Genomic DNA, 13,383 nt, shown 5'->3' on the forward strand with positions numbered 1-13,383 from the left:
TATTCTGGGGAGGTGCTGTGTGTGGAGGGATTAGCATCATTTACACACAAAGCCCTATCAACTGGGCAAGCTTTATCGCTGGTACACATACACAGCTCCTTGGTCCACCAGCTGACAAACAAACAAAACGATTACAAAAATCTCACACAAACAAAAATACACACAAGAATGGTCAGTTCTGTGTGCTGGATGATTTCTCAGACAGGTTTGGAAATTTGGCCTCCTGGAAGTGCGTGCCTTTGCTCCAGCCTTTGCTCCAACACACTAGTGTTGGGGAGGAACAAAACTCAGTAGCTCTTCAGGACCGACACTGGACACCCGCCGGCCTACAATCTCATACTATCCCTGCATGTAAAATCCTGACCTAACCTGATGGATAAGACTGAGTTGCACCTAAGTGATAACCAATCAATCACACAACTCAGGTCACACTCAGAATTAGTACATATTGATCTGATTGTTTTTAAAAACTCCCATCCTAAGCATGGTCTGGAACAACTAGGGCAGTGTATGAAATGGCACCCTATTCCTTATATAAGGCGCATTACTTTTGACCAGAGCCCTATCTGGGATGTCAACGGAGGTCCTCTGTTCTCATTAACCAGGTGTTTTTACTCCAGCGTATCCATGATATTTACCTTCTGTTTGAACTCCATGACATTAGCCAGGTGTTTGGCCTCTAGCTCAATCCATGACATTAGCCAGGTGTTTGGTCTCTAGCTCATCCATGACATTAGCTAGGTGTTTGGCCTCCAGCTCATCCATGACATTAGCCAGGTGTTTGGCCTCTAGCGTATCCACGACATTAGCCAGGTGTTTGGCCTCTAGCGTATCCACAACATTAGCCAGGTGTTTGGCCTCCAGCAAATCCATGACAATAGCCAGGTGTTTGGCCTCTAGCGTATCCATGACAATAGCCAGGTGTTTGGCCTCTAGCATATCCATGACAATAGCCAGGTGTTTGGCCTCTAGCGTATCCATGACATTAACCAGGTATTTGGTCTCCAGCGAATCCATGACATTAACCAGGTATTTGGTCTCCAGCGAATCCATGACATTAACCAGGGCAGGTTTCTCAAAAGCATTGTAAGTCTAAGTTCATCAGTAAAAATAGAATGAAGAGGTAAATCTGTCTCTCTGTGACTGCCGAAAAAGTTGGTTGATTAAAAATAGTTTAATGTTCTAAACAAATAAAACCGAGGTAACCAAATTATATGATAGCATGATTAGGCTACATATTGACATCATGTGCAATCGATAGACCTATTAGGTTACACTGGAGCCGCTTCAATATATCGCTTAGACCAGTAGGCTACTATTATCTAAAAGCTCACACATTTCACTGTGGCTCAACCAATAACCTAAAGGTCAACACATTAGGTCTATGGCAAAGTCAATTAACTTGTAGCCTAGGCCTAAACTAGGCTACTTCATGTTCAATTATTTCATTTTATAATATTTGTAGGTCTACTTGAAGCTTATTTCATGGCTGCCATTAGGCTACAATCAATATTTCTTTTTTCAATTACGAAGGATTTTGTCATTTTATTTTTAGGTCACATTCATATATTATATAAATAGCGAAAAAAAGCGACTGACTTTGGCTTTATTATTTCTTCCTCACAGTTTACACAAACTGAATACATTTACATAATTGACACAATCAAACAGGGCATACAAAATAGCACGAAAAAAAAACACTTTTGGAAAAGAACCTCAGCAAAAAAAGAAATAGCCCCTTTTCAGGGCCCTGTCTTTCAAAGATAATTCGTAAAAATCCAAGTAACTTCACAGATCTTCATTGCAAAGGATTTAAACACCGTTTCCCATGCCTGTTCAATGTTAAGACACTAACAGCTTACAGACAGTAGGCAATTAAGGTCACAGTTAGGACACTAAAGAGGTATTTCTACTGACTCTGAAACACACTAAAAGAAAGATGCCCATGGTCCCTGCTCATCTGCGTGAACATGCCTCAGGCATGCTGCAAGGAGGCATGAGGACTGCAGATGTGGCCAGGAGAATTAATTGAAATGTTCGTACTGTGAGATGCCTAAGACAGCGCTACAGGGAGACAGGACGGACAGCTGATCGTCCTCGCAGTGGCAAACCACGTGTAACAACACCTGCACAGGATCGGTACATCCGAACATCACAAATGCGGGACAGGTACAGAATGGCAACAACAATTGCGCAAGTTACAGCAGGAACGCACAATCCCTCAATCAGTGCTCAGACTGTCCGCAATAGGCTGAGAGAGGCTGGACTGAGGGCTTGAAGGCCTGTTGTAAGTAGAGGTCGACCGATTAATTGGAATGGCCAATTAATTAGGGCCGATTTCAAGTTTTCATACATTTTTCGGAAATTCTGAAATTTTCGGTAATCGGTAATTTTGGACGCCGATTTTGCCGATTGTTCATCACCTTCTTATTTTCAATGAAGGCCTAGGAACGGTGGGTTAACTGCCTTGTTCAGGGGCAGAACGACAGATGTTTACCTTGTCAGCTCAGGGATTCAATCTTGCAACCTTACGGTTAACTAGTCCAACACTCTAACCACCTGCCTCACGAGGAGCCCGCCTGTTATGCGAATGCAGTAAGAAGCCAAGGTAAGTTGCTAGCCAGCATTAAACTTAATCAATCATAATCACTAGTTATAACTACACATGGTTGATGATATTACTAGTTTATCTAGCGTGTTCTGCGTTGCATATAATCGATGCAGTGCGCATTCGCGAAAAAGGACTGTCATTGCTCCAAAGTGTGCCTAACCATAACCATCAATGCCTTTCTTAATAAAATCAATACACAGAAGTATATATTTTTAAACCTGCATATTTAGCTAAAAGATATCCAGGTTAGCAGGCAATATTAACCAGGTGAACGTGTGTCACTTCTCTTGCGTTCATTGCACGCAGAGTCAGGGTATATGCAAAAGTTTGGGCCGCCTGGCTCATTGCGAACTAATTTGCCGGAATTTTACGCAATTATGACATAACATTGAAGGTTGTGCAATGTAACAGAAATATTTATTTTCCACCCGTTAGACCAAATACGGAACGGTTCCGTATTTCACTGAAAGAATAAACGTCTTGTTTTTGAGATGCTAGTTTCCGGATTCGACCATATTAATGACCTAAGGCTCATATTTCTGTGTGTTATTATGTTATAAATAAGTCTATGATCTGATAGAGCAGTCTGACTGAGTGATGGTAGGCAGCAACAGGCTCGTAAGCATTCATTCAAACAACACTTTCGTGCGTTTTGCCAGCAGCTCTTCGCAATGCTTTAAGCACAGCGCTGTTTATGACTTCAAGACTATCAACTCCCGAGATTAGGCTGGTGTAACGATGAGATGTGAAATGGCTAGCTAGTTAGTGGGGTGTGCGCTAATAGCGTTTCAAACATCACTCGCTCTGAGACTTGGAGTAGTTGTTCCCCTTGCTCTGCATGGGTAACGCTGCTTCGAGGGTGGCTGTTGTCGATGTGTTCCTGGTTCGAGCCCAGGTAGGAGCGAGGAGAGGTACGGAAGCTATACTGTTACACTGGCAATACTAAAGTGCCTATAAGAACATCCAATAGTCAAAGGTATATGAAATACAAATGGTATAGAGAGAAATAGTCCTATAATTCCTATAATAACTACAACCTAAAACTTCTTACCTGGGAATATTGAAGACCCATGTTAAAAGGAACCACCAGCTTTCATATGATCTCATGTTCTGAGCAAGGAACTTAAACGTTAGCTTTCTTACATGGCACATATTGCACTTTTACTTTCTTCTCCAACACTTTGTTTATGCATTATTTAAACCAAATTGAACATGTTTCATTATCTATGAGGCTAAATTGATTTTATTGATGTATTATATTAAGTTAAAATAACTGTTCATTCAGTATTGTTGTAATTGTCATTATTACAAATGCATGTTTTTAAAAATTTTTTTATTTTTTTTAAATAGGCCGATTAATCGATTTAGGCTTTTTTTGGTCCTCCAATAAGCGGTACCGGTATCGGCGTTGAAATATCATAATCGGTCGACCTCTAGTTGTAAGGCAGGTCTTCACAAGACATCACCGGCAACAACATCGCCTAAGGGCACAAACCCACCGTCGCTGGACCAAACAGGGCTGGCAAAAAGTGCTCTTCACAGGGGTGATGGTCAGGATTTGCGTTTATCATCGAAGGAATGAGCGTTACACCGAGGCCTGTACTCTGGAGCGGGATCAATTTGGAGGTGGAGGGTCCGTCATGGTCTGGGGTGGTGTGTCACAGCATCATCGGACTGAGCTTGTTGTCATTGCAGGCAATCTCAACGATGTGCGTTACAGGAAAGACATCCTCCTCCCTCATGTGGTACCCTTCCTGCAGGCTCATCCTGACATGACAATGCCACCAGCCATACTGCTCGTTCTGTGCGTGATTTCATGCAAGACAGGAATGTCAGTGTTTTGCCATGGCCAGCGAAGAGCCAGGATCTCAATTCCATTGAGCACATCTGGGACCTGTTGGATTGGAGGGTGGGGGCTAGGGCAATCCCCCCACAAAAATGTCTGGGAACTTGCAGGTGCCTTGGTGCAAGAAGAACCCCCCCCCCTTTTGTTCAGGAACACATTATTCCATTTCTGTTAGTCCCATGTCTGTGGAACTTGTTCAGTTTATGTCTCAAATGTTGAATCTTATGTTCATACAAATATTTACATGTCAAGTGTGCTGAAATAAACGCAGTGAACAGTGAGAGGAAGTTTCTTATTTTGCTGAGTTTATAACAAACACTTAAATACATAATAAGGCTACAGAACATTTCTCTTGATGGGAAAATTGTATTGTGTAAAAAAACATTTTAAAGATAAGATTTTTTAAAGATAACTGAATACATTGAACCTTTTACACTCGTGGGAATTGTCCTGTAGAGATAGGGCTATATACAGTTTGGAGATTATGGGACATTTTCTAGACTAAAAGGTGAGGACACAACAGTTCACCTGACAAGACTGAATCCAAACATGACATTTCTGTGCATTTTACATTTACTGCACTTTTCACTACACTTAAGATAAGAACATGAACATAAGAACATTCTTGGTAAATGTGGGTTAGATGCAACAAAAGACAAAAAAAAGAAAAACATTTTGTTGCACTGAACCCACATTTACCAAGAATTTTCTTATCATGTTCGGGGTATTTTCAGATTTAGTCATCATCAAGTGTAGTGAAAAGTACAGTAAATGATTCAGTCTTGTCAGAGAGGTCAAACTGGTTTCTCCAAGTGGCCACACCCATCTCCAAAGTGCACAGTTCCTAAGTAATCTGAATGCACTTTTATGATTCAAAGAGTCTTCAAATATAAAGGTACTTTTTTTTAGCTCTCCTAGCTGTGTCGTTGAGGAACTAGAACAAGCACACCTGTTGTCGTTTTGTTTGGAACACAGCCCTGCATTACCGTCATCACACAATTACTGATATTGTTTGCGCAAGCCACAAACGATGCATTATAAATCGCAATCTGGGTCATAATTCGAAAGCTTGTTTTATTGCCAACATGACTAGTTAAATAATAAAATGAGGCCTCCCAAGTGGCACAGCGGTCTAAGGCACTGAATCGCAGTGCTGTGGTGTCACTACAGCACGGGGGTTCGATCCCAGGCTGTGTCACAACCGTCTGTGACCAGGAATCTCAGAGGGCGGTGCACAATTGGCCCATACATCAAGTCCTCTCAATTTACAAAATTTCCCTCACTCAGGCAACAAAAAAATGTGTAAAAGTTGCCCAATTAGCGGGAGGGATGTGGGCAACTTCTTGTCACATGCGGTTCTAAAGTTCAGAGCAGCGGTCAGTCAAAACCAGGCTGTATCACATCCGGCCCTGATTGGGAGTCCCATAGGGCGGTACACAATTGGCCCAGTGTCGTCTGGGTTTGGCCGTCATTAATTGTTTTTAACTGACTTGCCTAGTTATATAAAAGGTTCAATAAAAAATAAATAAATACAAAAACATACAGTGCAGCGCTTGATCTCTGACGTCATGTACTGTACAGCATGTTACTGCACAGCCACTGTGTTCCAATAATTAAGGCACTTATCAAAGACAAAATCTGCCATTTTCAACCCGTATACGGGAAGACAGGGGCTGTGAGTGGAAAGGGCTACCCAGGTGTTTGGCCTCCAGCGAATCGATGACCTTAACCAGGTGTTTGACCTCCAGCGAATCGATGACCTTAACCAGGTGTTTGGCCTCCAGCGAATCGATGACCTTAACCAGGTGTTTGGCCTCCAGCGAATCGATGACCTTAACCAGGTGTTTGGCCTCCAGCGAATCGATGACCTTAACCAGGTGTTTGGCCTCAGCGAATCGATGACCTTAACCAGGTGTTTGACCTCCAGCGAATCGATGACCTTAACCAGGTGTTTGGCCTCCAGCGAATCGATGACCTTAACCAGGTGTTTGGCCTCCAGCGAATCGATGACCTTAACCAGGTGTTTGGCCTCCAGCGAATCGATGACCTTAACCAGGTGTTTGGCCTCCAGCGAATCGATGACCTTAACCAGGTGTTTGGCCTCCAGCGAATCGATGACCTTAACCAGGTGTTTGGCCTCCAGCGAATCGATGACCTTAACCAGGTGTTTGACCTCCAGCGAATCGATGACCTTAACCAGGTGTTTGGCCTCCAGCGAATCGATGACCTTAACCAGGTGTTTGGCCTCCAGCGAATCGATGACCTTAACCAGGTGTTTGGCCTCCAGCGAATGACGATGACCTTAACCAGGTGTTTGGCCTCCAGCGAATCGATGACCTTAACCGGGTGTTTGGCCTCCAGCGAATCGATGACCTTAACCAGGTGTTTGGCCTCCTGCGAATCGATGACCTCCCAGGTGTTTGGCCTCCAGCGAATCGATGACCTTAACCAGGTGTTTGGCCTCAGCGAATCGATGACCTTAACCAGGTGTTTGGCCACCAGCGAATCGATGACCTTAACCAGGTGTTTGGCCACCAGCGAATCGATGACCTTAACCAGGTGTTTGACCTGTTTGACCTCCACAACTAAAGTTGTGCACTTAACGTATTCTATATGGAAAGCAGATAACTCCTCATCCAAGAGGGGGATCTAGCTGTCCTATAGAGAAAACAAACCAGAGATCCACACACACTCATCACCACCACACACACACACACTTTATATAAACCATTCAAATAAAAGCAGACAACACACACAACCAAAAACCCACATATAATTGATTATCTGTAGCCTAGCTGGTTACATCACCATCATAACAAGAATAGTCACCCCTCTTCATCACCTACGAGTTCTATTTTTAGTGTCAAAGCATGAATAAAAACATGAAGACCTTATATAACAGGCTACCTTAAATGTAGGGCTAAAAGGCTGCTAATATACATGATAAACAAGGACAGAATAAGGAGATTGAGTAGACTTCCTGGAGAGGAAAACAATACAATAAGTTGGGTAAAAAAAACGAGGCCTTGAAATACGAGCTCCCGTTTAACATTATACATCGGTTACAAACTACACCTGTTGTAGGAAGTCATTTTGACCCGCCTGTTCGGGGGGGTCCAAAATGTAAGCAGCAAAAGGTACTTCTGCACATCTCATCTGGTACTGTCCAATTGATAAAGATTTCTGGAAAGAGATGGAAACGGACCTTTCAAATATTTTGGGATCTACAGTTGGTTTACAGCCTAGTGGCTCAGAAACCTGTTGTGGTTCTTTCCTCTGGAAACACTGACTTATGTCCTTCAGGAGAAACTTGACAAGCTTTTGTATATCTGGAGCCCTGTAGTGAGCTTTATAGGAGAACAGTGTGTGAATATACTGTTGAAGGGGATTGCCAACCCATAACCCACCAAGAATCTGGGTGTTGCGGTTTGTACCATTGGAATTCAATACTTGCAAACATTTGTTTGGGAGGGAATGGGAATAGGGAGAGGGTTGGGAATAGGGAGAGTGGTGGGAATAGGGAGAGGGGTGGGAATAGGGAGAGGGGCTGGGAATAGGAGAGGGTTGGGAATAGGGAGAGGGTTGGGAAAAGGAGAGAGGGTTGGGGAAAAGGGAGAGGTTGGGAATAGGGAGCGGGGGTGGAAATAGGGAGAGGGGTGGGAATAGGGAGAGGGGTGGGAATAGGGAGAGGGTTGGGAATAGGGAGAGGTGGGAATAGGGAGAGGGGTGGGAATAGGGAGAGGGTGGGAATAGGGAGAGGGGTGGGAATAGGGAGGAGGGTGAAAGGGGAGAGGGTGGGGAATAGGGAGAGGGGTGGGAATGGGGAGAGGGTGGGAAAGGGGAGGGTGTGGGAATGGGGGAGAGGGGTGAGGAAAGGGGAGAGAGGGGTGGGAAAGGGGAGAGGGGGTGGAAAAGGGAGAGTGGTGGGAAGGGAGAGGGTTAGGAATAGGGGAGGGTTGGGAACAGGAGAGGGTGAATAGGGAGAGGGTTGGGTATAGGGAGAGGGGTGGGAATAGGGAGAGGGTTAGGAATGGGAGCCGGGGTGGAAATGGGGAGAAGGTTGGGAATAGGGAGCGGGTTGGGAATAGGGAGAAGGGGTGGGAATAGGGAGCGGGGTGGGGAATAGGGAGAGGGGTGGGAATAGGGGGAGAGGGTGGGAATAGGGAGGGGTGGGAATAGGGAGAGGTGGGAATAGGGGAGGGGTGGGAATAGGGAGAGGGTGGGAATGGGGAGAGGGTGGGAAAGGAGAGGGTGGGAATAGGGAGAGGTGGGTTAGAATAACAGAGGGTTAGAATGGGGAGAGGTTAGGAATAAAGGAGAGGGTGGGAATGGGGGAGGTGGGAATGGGGAAAGGGTGGGAATGGGGGAGGTGGGAAAGGGGAGGAGTGGTGGGAATAGGGAGAGGGTGGGAAAGGGGAGGGGGTGGGAAAAGGGAGAGGGTGGGAATGAACAGGGAGGGGTGGGGAAAGGAGAGGGTTGGGAATAGGGAGAGGGTTGGGAACAGGGAGAGGGTTAGGAATAGGGAAGGGGTTGGGAATAGGGAGAGGGTTGGGAATAGGGAGAGAGGGTTGAAATAGGGAGAGGGTTGGGAATAGGAGAGGGGTGAATAGGGAGAGGTGGGAATAGGGAGAGGGTTGGGTATAGGGAGAGGGTTGGGTATAGGGAGAGGGTTGGGTATAGGGAGGGGGTGGGAATAGGGAGCCGGGTTGGAATAGGGAGGGGTGGGGAAAAAGGGAGAGGGGTGGGGAAAAGGGAGAGGGGTGGGAATAGGGAAAGGCTTGGGAATAGGGAGGGGTGGGAAAAGGAGAGGGTTGGGAATAGGGAGAGGGTTAGGGAATAGGAGAGAGTTGGGAATAGGGAGAGGGTGGGGAAAAGGGAGAGGGGTGGGAAAAGGGGAGAGGGGTGGGAATAGGGAGGCGGGTTGGGAATAGGGAGCGGGTTTGGGAATAGGGAGCGGTTGGGAATAGGGAGGGCGGGTTGGAGGGAGCGGGTTGGGAATAGGGAGAGGGTTGAGGAATAGGGAGAGGGGTGGGAATAGGAGAGTGGTGGGAATAGGGAGAGGGTTGGGAATAGGGAGAGGTTGGGAAAAGGAGCGGGTTGGGGAATAGGGAGAGTGGGAATAGGGAGAGGGGTGGGAATAGGAGAGTGGTGGGAATAGGAGAGGGTTGGGAATAGGGAGAGGGTTAGAAAAGGGAGCGGGTTGGGAATAGGGAGAGGTGGGAATAGGGAGAGGGGTGAATAGGGAGAGGGGTGGGAATAGGGAGAGGGGTAGGAATAGGGCAGGGGTGGGAATAGGGAGAGGGTGGGAATAGGAGAGGGGTGGGAATAGGGAGCGGGAGTGGGAATAGGGAGCGGGGTGGGGAGAATAGGGAGCGGGGTCAATAGGGAGCCGGGTTGGGAATAGGGAGCGGGTTGGGAATAGGGAGCGGGTTGGAAGCAAGGAATAAGGGAAGCGGGTTAAGGGAATAGGGAGCGGGTTGGGAAAAGGGGGTTGGGAATAGGGAGCGGGTTGGGAATAGGGAGCGGGTTGGGAAAAGGGAGCGGGTTGGAAATAGGGAATAGGGAGCGGGTTGGGAATAGGGAGCGGGTTGGGAAAAGGGAGCGGGTTGGGAATAGGGAGCAGGTTGGGAATAGGGAGCGGGGTTGAAATAGGGAATAGGGAGGGGTTGCAGGTTGGATAGGGGAGCCGGGTTAGGAAAAGAGGAAGCCCCGGGTTGGGAATAGGAGCGGGTTAGAGAAAAGGGAGCCGGTTGGGAAAAGGAGCGGGTTGGGAATAGGGAGGTTGGGAAAAGGGGTTGGAAAATAGTGAGCGGGTTGAAGACAAGCCCAGGTTGGGGAATAGTGAGCGGGAGTTGGGAATAGGGAGAGTTGGGAAAAGGGAGGGTTGGGAATAGGAGAGGGTTGGGAAAAGGGAGAGGGGTGGGAAAAGGGAGAGGGTGGGGGAAAAGGGAGAGGTCGGGAAAAGGGAGGAGTGGGAATAGGGAGAGGGTCGGGAAAAGGAGGGAGTGGGAATAGGGAGAGGGGTGGGAATAGGGAGGTGGGAATAGGGAGAGGGTGGAAATAGGGAGGGGTGAAATAGGACGGGTTGGGAATAGGAGCCGAGGTGGGAATAGGGAGAGGTGGGAAGGAGCGGGAGGTGGGAAGGAGCGGGGTGGGGAATAGGAGGGAGGGTGGGAATAGGAGAGAGGCTTGGGAATAGGGAGAGGGGTGAATAGGGGCCAAGTTGGGAATAGGAGCCCAGAGTTGGGAATAAGGCGGGTTAGGAATAGGGGCGGGTTGGGAATAGGGGAGCCAGGTTAGGACAAGGGACAGGGTTAGGAATAAGGGAGAAGGGGTTGGGAATAGGGAGAAGGTTACCCAGGAATAGGAGCGTGGAGCAAAGGGAAGCGGGTTGGGAATAGGGAGCGGAGTTGGAATAGGAGGGAGCGGGTGGGAATAAAGAGGCGGGGTGGAATAGGGGGGTTAGAATAGGGAGGCGGGTTGGAATGAATAGAAGGGGTGGGAATAGGGAGCGGGGTTAGGAAGGAGCGGGTTAGAAATAGGGAGCGGGTTGGAATGGGAAGCGGGTTGAAAAGGCCCAGTTAGGAAAAAAGAGAAGCGGAGTTAGGGAATAGTAAGCGGTGCAAGGAAAAGGAGGCGGAGTTGAACAGGGAGGCGGGTTGGAATAAGAGGCGGTTGAAATAAGAAATAAAGGGCCGGGTTAGAGCAACGGCGGAACAGAAGAAAGAAGCAAGGGTTTGGGAATAGGGAAGCAGGTTAGGAAAAAGGAAGCAGGTTGGAAACAGGAACAGGTTAAGAATACAGGACGGGTTGGGAATAAGGACGGGTTGAGAGACAGGGAGGCGGGTTGGAATACAAGGGAGAGGGTTGGGAATAGGAGGAAGGTGTAGAAGCAAGGGCGGGGTTACAAGCAGAGGCCAGGTGTGAAATAGGGAGGCCAGGATGGCAAGGAAGCGAAAGGGAGCAGGAAGCGGGGTTAGGAGTAGGGAGGCGTGGGAGCAAGGGAGCGGGGGTGGGAATAGGGAGCGGTGGGAATAGGAAGTGTTGGGAACAAGGGAGAGGTGAGAATAGGAGCAGCGGAGTTGAGGAATAGGGAGAGCGGGTTAGAGAATAAGGGAGCGGGTTAGGAATAGGGAGGCGGGTTGGGAATAAGGGAAGGGTTGAAGAATAGGGGAGAAGGGGTTAGGGAATAGGGAAGGTTGGAATAGGGAAGCGGTTGGAGAAAAGGGAGGCGGGTTGGGAAAAAACGGGTTAGAATAGGGAGCGAGTTAGAGGAAAAAGGAAGCAGGTTAGAGAATAGTGGCGGGTTAGGAATAGTAAGGGGTTGGGAATAGGAGAGGGTTGGGAATAGGAGAGGGTTGGGAATAGGGAGGGGTAAGAATAGGGAAGCGGGTTGGAATAAAGCGGGTTAGGAATAGGGGCCAGGTTGGGGAAAAAGAGGCCCAGGTTAAGAAAAGGGAGGCGGGTTGGGAATAGTGAGAAGGGGTTAGGAAAGGGAGGGGTTAGGAATAAGGAGAGGAGTTGGGAATAGGGAAGGGTTGGGCCAGGGAGAGGGTTGGAATAGGGCCAGGAAAAAAGCCTTGAGGTGGGAATAGGGAGAGGGGTAAATAGGGAGCGGAGTTGGGATAGGGAGCGGGTTGGAAATAAGGAATAGGAGGCTTAGGTTGAGAATAGAGCAAGGCGGGTTGTTGGGAATAGGGGAGCGGAGTTGGGAATGGGAAGGTTGGAATAAGACGGGTTAGGAATAAGGCCCAGGTTGGGAATAGAAAGCAGGTTGGGAATAGAGGAGAGGGTTAGGAACAGGGAGAGGGTTGGGAGAAAGGAGAGGGTGGGAATAGGGAGAGGGTTGGGAATAGGAGAAAGTTGGGAATAGGAAGAGGGTTAGAATAAGGAGAGGGTTGGGAATAGGAGAGTGGTGGGAATAGGGAGAGGGGTGGGGAATAGGCAGAGGGTTTGGGAATAGGCAGAGGGGGTGGGAATAGGAGAGGGTTAGACAGGGAGAGGGTGGGAATGGGGGAGAGGGGGTGGGAATGGGGAGAGGGGGTGGGAATGGGGAGAAGTGGTGGGAATAATAGAGTGGTGGGAAGGGGAGAGTGGTGGGAAAGGGAGAGTGGTGGGGGAATAGGGAGAGGTTTGGGAATAGGGGAATAGGGAGGTTTGAGAATAGGGAGCGGGTTGGGAATAGGGAATAGGAGGGTTGGGAATAGGGAAGCGGGTTAGGGAATAGGGGTTGGGTTGAATAGGAGTACCAAGGGAGAGGTTTGGGAAAAGGGAATAGGGAGCGGGTTGGGAATAGAGGAGGAAGTTTGGGAATAGGGAATAGAGGAGGGTTGGGAATCGGGAAGTTGGGAATCAGGAAGGGGTTGGGAATAGGGAGAGGGTTGGGAATAGGGAAGGTTGGGGAATAGGGAGGGTTGGGAATAGGGAGAAGGGGGTGAATAGGGAGGGGGGTGGGAATAGGGAGAGGTGGGAATGGGGGAGAGTGGTGGGAATGGGGAGATGGTGGGAATGGGAGAGGTGAAAGGAAAAGGGAGAGGGTGGGAAAAGGAGAGGGTGGGAATAGGGAGAGTGGTGGGAATGGGGAGAGTGGTGGGAATGGGGAGAGTGGTGGGAATGGGGAGAGTGGTGGGAGAAGGGGAGTGGGGAATAGGGAGAGGGTTGGGAATAGGGAGCCGGGTTGGGAATAGGGAGAGGTGGGAATAGGAGAGGGGTGGGAATAGGAGAGTGGTGGAATAGGAGAGGGGGGAATAGGGAGAGGGTTGGGAATAGGGAGGGTGGGAATAGGAGAGAGGGGAATAGGAGAGGGTGGGAATAGGGGGAGAGGGGTGGGAATAGGAGAGGGGTGGGAATAGGGAGAGGGTTGGGAATAGGAGAGGGGTGGAATAGGGAGAGGGTTAGGGGAGAGGGTGGGAATAGGGAGAGGTAG

The 13,383-nt window shown here is 48.4% G+C and overlaps 1 protein-coding gene across 2 annotated transcripts in view; it reads right to left on the reverse strand.

Annotated features, from left to right (window-relative positions):
• The window catches only part of uxs1 (UDP-glucuronate decarboxylase 1), a 121,403-nt gene that overhangs the window by 29,557 nt on the left and 78,463 nt on the right, over positions 1-13,383 (reverse strand). The gene's annotated exons all lie outside the window — the stretch shown is intronic.

The sequence above is a fragment of the Oncorhynchus nerka genome, linkage group LG3, assembly GCF_034236695.1.
Source record: "Oncorhynchus nerka isolate Pitt River linkage group LG3, Oner_Uvic_2.0, whole genome shotgun sequence".
NCBI classification, from domain to species: domain Eukaryota; kingdom Metazoa; phylum Chordata; class Actinopteri; order Salmoniformes; family Salmonidae; genus Oncorhynchus; species Oncorhynchus nerka.